This window comes from Stegostoma tigrinum, chromosome 24 (genome assembly GCF_030684315.1).
Source record: "Stegostoma tigrinum isolate sSteTig4 chromosome 24, sSteTig4.hap1, whole genome shotgun sequence".
Classification (NCBI taxonomy): Eukaryota; Metazoa; Chordata; class Chondrichthyes; order Orectolobiformes; family Stegostomatidae; genus Stegostoma; species Stegostoma tigrinum.
In genome coordinates, this window is record NC_081377.1 from 8,857,788 (window position 1) to 8,870,026 (window position 12,239).

The 12,239-nt window shown below is 43.4% G+C and overlaps 1 protein-coding gene across 1 annotated transcript in view; it reads left to right on the top strand.

Annotated features, from left to right (window-relative positions):
• Positions 1 to 12,239, top strand: part of LOC125465066 (ephrin type-A receptor 7-like) — a 775,671-nt gene that overhangs the window by 654,696 nt on the left and 108,736 nt on the right. The window lies entirely within an intron of this gene.

Genomic DNA, 12,239 nt, shown 5'->3' on the forward strand with positions numbered 1-12,239 from the left:
ACCTACTCTCCAGAAAGGAGCTTTGAGGCTGTGATAATTGAGTAGGGGACCATCTTTCAACTGGTGGACCACCAGAAGAGGACGCAGACAGCAAACAGAGCCTGCATAGACCCTAGATAGGTCCAGTGTGGGGTCAGACAGAATGTAATGGCTCTCTCCTCTACAAGAGTAGATTCCACCATCTCTCTGCTCACTCGAACACTATCACGGCAAACTTCATCGCTTATGCCCTACCAACCCCACTGCCGCAAGCAGCATCTCCATTCAGCCGTTATCGTCCACTGTATCCTCCACATGACTCATTATAAAGATATGAACCAGTGGGGAAGAGGATGCTAAGCTGATAAGTCAGTCATGTTTAACCAGAGAAATTAAAGATCGCATCAGAAGGAAAATAAAAATACGCTGTCGCAAAGATTAGTCGTAAGCCAAAGGATTGAAAAAAAAATTAAAATAAACAAAAGATGATCAAAAATTGTAATAAAGTCAGCCAGGTGGACCTCTCAGAATATGAGTTCCCTGATTGGACCAGATTAACAGCCCCGTAATCTATGGAGCCCACCTGGATGACCTTGTTACAGGCGCTTCAAAACTAAAATATGGAGAAAATAAACTTTTGAGAATAGATTTGCAAGTAACAGCAATGCAGGCAACAAGAGTTCCTTTCAAATATATAAAAAAGAAGAGAGGAGTCATAGCAAGCATAGGGCCCTTTGAGGATGAGGTGAGCGACATAATAATGGGGAACAAGGAAATGGCAGAGGAATTGAATAATTAGTTTGTAATAGCCTTCACAGTCGAAATCAGATTAACACTCCAAAAATGCTAAATAATCAAAGAGCAAAATGAGGACACAAAATCAATGCAATAACTATTGACAGTGTAACATTGTTCTGCAGCTCAAGGTTTGATCTGAAGGCTGGCAATAATGCATGACATGACATTTGACAGGATTCTTAAGAAATTTCTTTGAACATTTGAACATAAAAGCTGCCCTTTTTATTAGCATTATGAAATGCTGCAGAAAAAGCTGCATAAGAATGGTTCCAGGGATAAAGAGCTTTAAATGTTGATTAGAGAAGCCTGTGTTATTCTCCCTAAAGAAAAGGCTGACAGGAGATTTGATAGACGTAGTTGGAATTATAAAGGATCTGGACAGAATAGATAGGAAGAAACTGGTCCTGGTGGTGGAAGGATCAAGTACAAGAGGGCACAGATTCAAAATAATCATCAAAAGGAACAATACTGTCTTGAGGAATAATGTTTTCATGCAGTGAGTAGTTGTCTTTGGGATGCACTGCCAGAAGATATAGTAGAGGCGGTTTCCATCAAAGCATTCAAAAGAATTGGATCATTCTGTGAAAAGCAAAAAACTAAGTGTGGGGCTATGTGAAGAAGGGAGGAGAATGACACAAAGTGAATTTCTCCAGCATTGGACCAACTCCGCCACAATGGTCCAAATGGCCTCCTTCTGTGCTGTAAGCAATGTGTGACTCCATAGAGTGGATAAAGTCTGAAGTGAAGTTCCAGTGCTGGCAGGGTGCCTGATGAAGCATGATTGCTCATTCCTCAGAATGAGAAGTGTCATCAATTGGCAATGCTGTGTCAACTACTTGTTAGCATATTTAAATATTCTATCAAATACTGAAACTGTTGAACAAATGTTGTGCACCTAATTTTCATTTTTTGCAGCAGCAAATTATCACTTTTAAAAAAAATGTAAATTAATTTTCTTATCATAGTTTTCAACATAGTCACCAGAAACAAGACTTTCTACGCTCCCTTCGCACCCTGTGTTTCCTTCTTGTACAGTCCTGGCTGTTTTGGTTGTAGCTCAGTCTTTACCTTAGGATGATCAACTGTTAACCGTCTGGTCAACTGTTAACATGATGTCTTGGAATAGTCTACAAAACCACTCAGACATTCAGTTGGGAAACATTCTTATTTGATCAGTTTTAAAGTGCGAATTTGACTTCATTCATTTTCTCCAAGGTGAACTGGATTGTGGCCAGAAGTATCATTGGAAAAAAAATAGTGCCTACTGGGCTGATTGCAACTCACATTTTAATTAATTTTACAGTCTATGGGAACATTGAACCAATATGACATAGCTTCCCATTATGGTAGGATTATCGTTACAACCTGAAGGCATCTCGACAGTTCAGCAGTAAAGCTAAACCCTGAAGATTTAGGAGCTGGAGGTGTGGTGTAACATAGCACGTTATGCTTCAGTGACCTAACGGTGCAGTCAGACAGGGAAATGGTGATGACATATTGTGGAGCTGGAGGAACACAGCAGGCCAGGCAGCAGCAGAGGAGCAGGAAAGTTGAAAAAGGGTCCTGAACTCAGTCCCACTCCACCGACACCCTCATCCGCCTAGCCGAACTTGTCCTCACCCTCAACAACTTCTCTTTCGATTCTTCCCACTTCCTACAGACAAAGGGGGTGGCCGTGGGTACCCGCATGGGCCCAATCTATGCCTTCCTCTTTGTAGGTTATGTGGAACAATCCCTCTTCCGTACCTACACTGGCCCTAACCCTACCTCTTCCTCTGTTACATGGATGACTGTATCTGCGTCGCCTCCTGCTCCGACAAGGAGCTCGAGCAGTTCATCCACTTCACCAACACCTTCTACCCCAACCTCAAGTTCACCTGGACCATCTCTAACACCTCCCTCACCATCGTGGACCTCTCTGTCTCCATCTCAGGCAACCACCTAGAAACCGATATCCATTTCAAACCCACCAACTCCCACAGCTACCTAGAATATACCTCCTCCCACCCGCCTTCCTGCAAATATGCCATCCCATATTCCCAATTTCTTTGCCTCTGCCGCATCGGCTCCCAGGATGAGGCATTCCACTCCCATATATCACAGATGTCCTTGTTTTTCAAGGACCGCGACATCCCCCCCCGCAGTAGTTGAGAACACCCTCGACCGTGTCTCCCTCATTTCTTGCAACTCATCATTCACAGCCCGCCTCCGCAATAACCGCCAAAAGAGAATCCCCCTAGTCCTCACATACCACCCTACCAACCTCCGGATACAACGCATCATCCTTCGACACTCCGCTGTCTACAATCCGAACCCACCACCAAAGACATTTTTCGCCACCCTTGTCTGCCCTCTGGAGGGACCACTCTCTCTGTGACTCCCTTGTCCGCTCCACACTGCCCTCCAACTCCACCACACCCAGCACATTCCCCTGCAACCGCAAGAAGTGCTATACTTGCCCCCACACCTCCTCCCTCACCCCCATCCCAGGCCCCAAGAAGATTTTCCACATCAAGCAGATGTTCACCTGCACATCTGCCAATGCAGTATACTGCATCTGCTGTACCCGTTGTGGCCTCCTCTACATCAGGGAAACCAAGCGGAGGCTTGGGGACCGCTTTGCAGAACATCGACGCTCGGTTCACAATAAACAACTGCACCTCCCAGTCGCAAACTATTTCAACTCCCCCTCCCATTCCTCAGATGGCATGTCCCTCCTGGGCCTCCTGCAGATGCCACCCGAAGGTTGCAGGAACAGCAGCATTGGGAACCCTGCAGCCCAATGGTATCAATGTGGATTTCGCAAGCTTCAAAATCTCCCCTCCCCCCACTGCATCCCAAAACCAGCCCACCTCGTCCCTGCCTCCCCAACCTGTTCTTCCTCTCACCTATCCCCTCCTCCCACCTCAAGCCACACCCCCAATTCCTACCTACTAACCTCATCCTGCTCCCTTGACCTGTCCATCCTCCCTGGACTGACCTATGCCCTCCCTACCTCCCCACCTCCACTCACCTCTACTGGCTCCATCCTTGCCCTTTTGTCCTGTCTGTATCCTCTCCTCCTATCTTCTCCTCTATCCACCTTCGATCCGCCTCCCCCTCTCTCCCTATTTATTTCAGAACCCTCTCCCCCTCTCCATTTTCTGATGAAGGGTCTGGGCCCGAAACATCAGCTTTCCTGCTCCTGAGATGCTGCTTGGCCTGCTGTGTTCATCCAGCTCTATACTTTGTTATCTCGGATTCTCCAGCATCTGCAGTTCCCATTATCACTGAAATGTCAACTTTCCTGCTCCTCCGATGCTGCCCGGCCTGCTGTGTTCCTCCAGATCACACTGCATTATCTCTGACTCCAGCAACAGTAATTCTTACTATCTCCAGGTGTAAAGTGATGTTCCCTATTGTTTTTCTTTCCCTAGCTCTAGTACAGTCTCCAAATTCAGCTGTACCTTCTATTGGTCAAAGGTTTCTCTCTGTATATTAGAGTTCTGAAATCTCTGTCCATTTAAATAATATTTCTTTTCTATACTTCCTGCTAAGAAGGGCAATTGCATATTTTCTTACATTATCCTCCATCTGCCAATTTTTGTCCGCACGCTTAATCTATCTATCTCTTTTTGTCTTGCTTTACGTCGCCGTCACAACTTATCTTACCATCTACCATGTACCATCAACAAATTTGGATATTTGGTTCCTTCAGCCAACTCGTTTGTATAAATTGTGTACATCTGAGGCCCCAGCCGTACTTCCTGTGGCACTCTGCTTTTCTTTTCAATTTTTGGGTTTCTTTTAATCATAATTATGCTGCATTTTATATTTAACGAATAAGACCAAAGCCCATGTCATTGTCAGACTGTTCCGATGCCTCTTGTTTCTTCTCTTCCTTTTGCTTTTCTTCAGGAGCACACAGGGCAGCAGTGGAAACAGCACCAACGCTGAAGATCAGATGGCTGATATTAATATTAGCCAATGCCTTGGCAACATGGCAGCAGAGTAGGACTCCTGAGCTGGAGCTCGTCTCTTCTGCCAGTTTTTTTTTCTCCTTTTTTTCCCCTCTTCTTTCATATTCTTTTTTTCATTTTACCTCCCGTTCTCGGGCGGCATCAGCGATGTTTGGGGTGAAACACGGCGTGGACCCCGAACCCCGGCCCCAGCGTGGACACAATTCTGGGCCTCGAGGTGAAGCCTGACACGGTTTAGGTTGTACTAAATTCTCATTTCTTCTAATTTATTGCTGGACTTTTTATTTCTTTATTTTTTCTCATTTCTGTCCCTAAGAGCTTGTACTTACAATTCTGTACCTAGATACCTTGGTTCCGAAGATGATGCCATATGTGGCAACTTGTAGACTTTTCCTTGCACTCATGTTAGTAGATGTGACAATAAAGCTCATTCTCATTCCAAATAGACCCAGACCAAAAAGCTTTCACGGCTACGCCAGCTGTTTCGATCAGAGCATTGAGTTTGTCTTTGGTAACGGTGACCTCATTATGAATCAGGATCATAGATCAGAGAATCCCTGCAGTGTGGAAACAGGCCCTTCAGCCCAACAAGTCCACACTAACCCTTGAGCATCCCACCCAGACCCATCCTAACCTACACATGATGAAGGTGGTAGAGATACAGACGGGTTCGAAGGTGGAAGTCATGGCTGTCAGCAGGAGTTGGACCCAATAGTGCTAGTTGCCAGGAGGAACTTGGCTTTTGGTTTTGATTTGAAGAACCAAACACTTTAGAACCAGGGCACTTGTTACATTTTTCTAACCTGAAAATGGCCCCATTATCAATCCTCCATCCATTCATACGCCATTTCCTTACTTTCCACTGTTAAATCCTTAAACCCTCTTTACAGGATCAATATTCACTTCACTTATTCTTTTACTTTATAAACATCTGTATACCATCTATTACCTTCCAATTTCATACTTCTAGCTAGCTTCCTCCTGCACTCTAATTTGCCCCCTCCTTATTTTCTTTGGAATTTTGCACTGCTTTTTATATTCTATCCAATTTGCTGAACTGTTGTTCATATTCATGGAATCATATGCCTTTTATTTTAACTTTGTCAAACAAGCGAGTTCTTCCCAAGAGTCTTTCTCTTCTTCTCAGAATGTAACATTACTGAGTGTGACACAACTGCCTCTTTAAATGTTTGCCGCAACATCTCGGTTGATCTGTCCCCTAGTTTCCCGGTTCATTTCAGCCAGCTCTGTTCTTACACCCTCATAATTGCCATATTTAAGTTTAAAACTTAGGCCCGCTCTAAAACAAAATTTCAAATTTAATCAATACTTATATTTAAGTTTTATTGTCACATGTATTCAAGTACAGGGTATAAAAGTACAGTGAAAAGTGTACAATGTCATCACCCATGGCATCATCTTAGGTACAAAGTACCCAGGTACAAAATCTGAGTTACAAAGTAGAAAAATAAAGAAATAAGTTAAAAAAATTTAATGCTACAGTTTTCTTAGTGTAGAGGTAGGAAAAATAAAGCAATAAAATTTTACACAATCCAAACGTCCCACAATCCAAAGATGCGCAGGCTAGGTGGATTGGCCATATAAATTGCCTGTAGTATTCAGCGATGTTTAGGTTAGGGGGATGGTTCTGGGTGGGATGCGCTGAGGGTCAGTGTAAACATGTTGGGCCAAAGGGCCTGTTTCCACACTGTAGGGATTCTATAAAAGTTAAAAAGTCAAACATTATAGTCCTTTAAGCCATGGGGCTGCAGATACTCCAAGCTGGGCTTTCCCCAAGAGGGCTCGCTCTCCCCTGCTCTGGTAAAAGACCCACAGGTGCTCACCAGCTGCCTTTGCCAATGATCACCACTGCTGATCTCCAATGAGCATGCCAGTCATCGCTGTCACTTGCAAGTCTTCGGTTCCGATAGACATTGACCGCCACTGTTGCTGCAATCCTTTATGGATCATGTTGTGACTTTGCTATGGGGTCAGAAATTGATCCTGATGCATTGCATTTTACCAGAACAGAGAACAGGCTGTAAAATGCCAACTGGTTTCTTCAGTCCACGTCAAAGTTTGAGACGTGTAGATGTGTGAGATTAAATATAATGTAGAATGACGTGTCTAACCTTCTCAAAACCTTTTCCCTGAACAGCCTCTCATCTGTACATTTTCTTTTCTTAAATAATATCAACTGAACAGATTGCTGCAGCTACCATGTTCATAACAGTCAAACCCATATTACAAAAAGAAATGATGTGGGGCCACAGGAGCATGTGCATAAAAGATTTTTGAACTCAGATGTTAAACAATCAGGACAGAAATTACAGGCTTGGGCAGTTTTCTGTCAAAGCAGAAAGCTGAGTGGTAATGGTGGCCTGGAATGATATCAAACACTTTACACAGCCCCGAGGCTTTTGAGTGATTTGTGCATTATAAGCTGTTGAGAAACGTAATTACGCGTGAAACTGAAGGATGCTTCAGATTACCTGAACCACCCCATGGGCACAAATACTTCAAGTGCAGCTCTTGTGGAAATCTGTCCTGAAACCAAAAAGTGTTGGAAATCACAGTAGGGTCAGGCAACATCCGTGGATGGAGAGCAAGCGAACATTTTGAGCCTAGAAATCTCTTCAGAGGTATAATTAGGCTGTCTGGGGTAGGGGGACTATAAGGTTGGAGGCAGTTGGGGGAAGATCTCCAGAGGAAATGAGGTTGATGACAGTCCTAGCAACAATGGTTTGATGATAGTAGGCACTGCCGAAGCTGGAGTCTAAGATAACATGGTGTAGAGCTGGATGAACACAGCAGGCCAGGCAGCATCAGAGCAGCAGGAAAGCTAACATTTCCTGCTCAGCTTTCACCAGCTTTCCTGCTCCTCTGATGCTGCCTGGCCTGCTGTGTTCATCCAGCTCCACACCATGTTATAACATTGGCTTGATGTTCATATGTGGGGTCATCGTCCTTGTGGAGGGAGGTAGGAAGAATGCCCGAGAATTGGTGTTGAGCCTCTTCAAGGTAAAAATCGGTGCATTGGACGACATCAGCACTACCTTTGTCGGCTGGTTTGATGACAGAGTTAGGGTAGAACCTATAAATATGTTCATCAATGGAACCCTTCTTAAAAAAAGCAATATTTTAGGGAGCAAGAGTTAAATCTGTGAACGTGAGCTCCCTTGGAAGATGGTATACATGGACAGTGTCGATTCATTCAAGTACATATTAAAACTCTTTTGATACTATTTTGCAACACACTGTATAAATAATGGGAGGTAAGGAGATGTGGTAAAGTAGCATGCTGGGGCAGAACAAGTGACTTTCAAACCATGGTCATCAAAGCTGTCCTCAGTGAAGGTTTCCTGCGTGTCATTTTGGGTCTGTAATGAATGAAATGATAATGATGATGGCTATGAATTGTTAATGTCTCCATTACCAATTTTTCATCTGTCTTGTTAACAATATGGGCCTTACCAGTTTTCCTTATTTCTCAATCTCTATATTCAAAACCAGCTAGCCATTACAGTAAAACATGGACTGTAAATTTTATCAGTGTAGAGTATATTATGTCCCTTATCGAAAACTTGGACTGCGATATTTTAAACACTTTTGATAAATATCTGTCACTCTCTCTGCTGGGTTTTACTTAGTGCCATTTACAGTTTATTTTTGTTAATTCAGTGAACATTTCATCCAGGGCATGGACATGAAATGTTAAAATTAAGTCCCACATGCAGTAACAATTTGACACCAGTGAGTCATATAATATTATTCCTGAAGTGAGTTCAAGCAGCTGCAGTCAACAATTATCTGAAAATGTGTAGTTTCCAAGAAATACCATTTTAAAAAGTATTGTTGTAATTTCATTGACCATTTAAAAAAAATCTAGATATCTCTATATTCATCAAACTCAACTCTGCAATAATTGTTAAATTTGAAATCATCATAATAGGATAGCAGAATTGAAGTACAAAGAGAGACTGAATCGGTTAGGACTATATTCCAACTATATTCTGCTATCCAAGACAGTGCCACTGACAAGGTAGGCTGTGTTTTGAACTCCGGGCCCCTCTGCTCCAGACAACCACTTTCCTCCTCCTTTCCTTAACCTTTTTGTCGTCTTCATCTTCTTCCTGTCTGTGGTAGAGAAGCAACATCATGGAGGAGAGCAACTAGAGCGGGTCTCTTGGGAAGGCAGCAGCCTGGCCTGGCAGCGGAACCAGGAACTCTGGGCTACAGCTGACCCAGAGTGAAGACTCCTGTTATCGGCGAGGTGATGGCAGCGGTGGAGTCGGGAGCTCTGAGTGTGGGTCCAGCATGGGACCCACCAATGGTGGCCCCATCGGTTGTGTGGACCCAACGATGAAGAGAAAGGCGCCTGAAGAGTAGCGACTCTGACATAGGTGGGCGGAGGGGTGGCGGCACAGATGTCATCGGTCAGCTGGCTTGGGAATCATGGTGAAGGCAACAGAGTGAAGATGGGCTTTCTTTCAGCTTCATTTTTATTTTTAAAATATTCAAATGGCTTGGTATTGTGGTGATAGGTGAAGCTTCTCACTGTATTTTACTGTGTTGTTCATAGCAGAGTACATGTGGCAATAAATCATTCATTCATATTCTCGTATGAAGAGGACTGAAGGGGAATCTCAGAGAAACTTACAAAATTGTGCCAGAACTAGACAGGATAAACGCAGGAAGGATGTTCCTAATGACCGGAGAATCCAGAACCAAGTATTGCAATTTAAGGATATAAGGTGGATCATTCAGGACTGAAATGAGGAGAAATGCCTTCAGCCAAAGAGTGCTGAGCCACTGAAACTATCACAAGTTTACAATTCTGGTAATCCAACCTGAAAGCATTATGGGTTTATCTACACCAAATGGCCTGCAGCAGCTCGAACAGATAGTTCGCTGCTCACCTTTTCAAAGGTAACTAAGGATGGGCAAAAATTGTTGGTCCAACTAGCATGGCCCACATCCTGGGACTGAATTAAAAAGGAAATCAGAGAGTGACCACTTGATGGAATTCTGAATTCCCCATTTTCAGCTTGAAGGAAATATCCAGCAAGTTCCCTTGAAGTCAATAGACAATAGGTGCCGGAGTAGGCCATTCGGCCCTTCGAGCCAGCACCACCATTCATTATGATCATGGCTGACCATCCATAATCAGTATCCTGTTCCTGCCTTATCCTCATCACCCTTGATTCCACTATCTTTAAGAGCTCTGTCTATCTCTTTGTTGAAAGCATCCAGAGAGTTGGCCTCCACTGCCTTCTGGGGCAGAGCATTCCATATATCCACCACTCTCTGGGTGAAGAAGTTTTTCCTCAACTCTGTTCTAAATGGCCTACCCCTTATTTTTAAACTGTGTCCTCTGGTCCCGGACTCACCCATCAGCGGAAACATGCTTCCTGCCTCCACAGTGTCCAATCCCTTAATAATCTTATTCGTCTCAATCAGATCCCCTCTCATCCTTCTAAACTCAAGAGTATACAAGCCCAGTCGCTCCAATCTTTCAACATATGATAGTCCCGCCATTCTGAAAATTGACCTTGTGAACCTATACTGCATTCCCTCAATAGCAAGAATGTCCTTCCTCAAATTGGCAGACCAAAACCGCACACAATACTCCAGGTGCGGTCTCACCAGGGCCCTATACAGCTGCAGAAGGACCTCTTTGCTCCTATACTTAATTCCTCTTGTTATGAAGGCCAGCATGCTATTGGCTTTCTTCACTGCCTGCTGTACCTTCATGCTTGCTTTCATTGACTGATGTACAAGAACACCTAGATCTCGTTGTGCTTCCCCTTTACCTAACTGACTCCATTGAGATAGTAATCTGCCTTCCTGTTCTTGCCACCAAAGTGTATAACCACACATTTATCCACATTAAACTGCATCCGCTGTGCATCTGTCCACTCACCTCGCCTGTCCAAGTCACCCTGTATTCTAATAACATCCTCCTCACATTTCACACTGCCACCCAACTTTGTCAAGGTTCTGATTTTTTTTTGTCATTCTTGCTGACCATTTTCCCATTTTTCACCATTGCTCACATCGCACAAGAGGAGAAAATTTGCCTTGTTGCTTTTAAGTCAAGATTGAAAATATATTTTGAACAATGTATAAGCATATTTGTATGCAGTCGTTCACATCTCCCAGATGAAAGTAAGACATGGAAATGCTTAATATGGAAAGTAAAACTTCAATGTTGAGGTAAATCGCCATTATTACATTGTACAGACAGGACAGCAATGTCAAATAGGCTAAATCAATTTGATAGCTAAAAGATTCAATGGTAAACTTTAATGTAGTCAGTTTGTTATGATTTTATTGCCCCCATATGCAGAAAAATTAACATTAATTCATCTAATTTTGACAGCAGCTGCCTACCCTAAAAGCCTAGTGGCACTTAAGTCCCATAATTCTATTTGAATAATGATTATTTGATAACTGCTGTCATGGTAACAGCTTTTATGTTACATATTTATTTCAATAGTACTGTAAATGTAATTTCTGCATTTAGTGTGGGCTTAACGTGTGATTCATAGTAAGCTGCTGAAATGTCTTTATTCAGTGATTGAATTCACAACTCTTGGGTGGAGAATTTCATAGATTTACAACCCTTTGAATGAAGTAGTTTCACCACAGTACTAAATGATCAACCCTTTGACCTAAAACTGCATCCTATAGATTCCTATACCCTACTAGATTCCCTAAACATTGGAAACAGTCTCTCAGCATCTACCCTCTCAAGCCCCTTCAAAATCTAGGGTGGCATGGTGGCCAGTGGCTAACACTATTACCTCTCAGCACTAGGGACCCAGGTTCAATTCCATCCTTAGGCTCTGTTTGGAGTTTGCAGGTTCTCCCCGTGTCTACCTGGGTTTCCTCCCACAGTCCAAAGAAGTGCAGGGTCAGTGGATTGGCCATGTATAGTGTCCAGGGATGTTTATATTAGGTAGGAAAAACAAAGTTGCTGGAAAAGCTCAGCAGGTCTGGCAGCATCTGTGGAGGAGAAAACAGGGTTAACTTTTCAGGTCTGGTGACCCTTCCTCAGAACTGATGGTGGCTGGGGAAAATGTCAGTTTATCGATTAGGTGGGTTGGACTCGGGGAATGGGTCTGAGTGAGATGCCCTTCAGAGGGGTGGTGTGGATTTGTTGGGCTGAATGGCCTGTTTTCACACTGTAGAGATTCTATGAATCTTGCATGCCTTAATGAGATTGCTATTTATTTGTGGGAACTGCAGTTTACACAACCTATCATCATATAATTTCCCCTGATCCTAGTGATCTGTGCAACAATTGGAGTCAAGAGCAGAGGATCATAGAGATATGCAACACAGGACAGACCTTTTCATCGAACGCATCCATGCCGACCAGATATTCTAAATTAATCTAGTCCCATTTGCCAACATTTGGCCTATATCCCTCTCAACCTTTCCTATCCATGTACCCATCCAGATGCCATTTAATTGCTGTAATTGTATCAGCCTCCACCA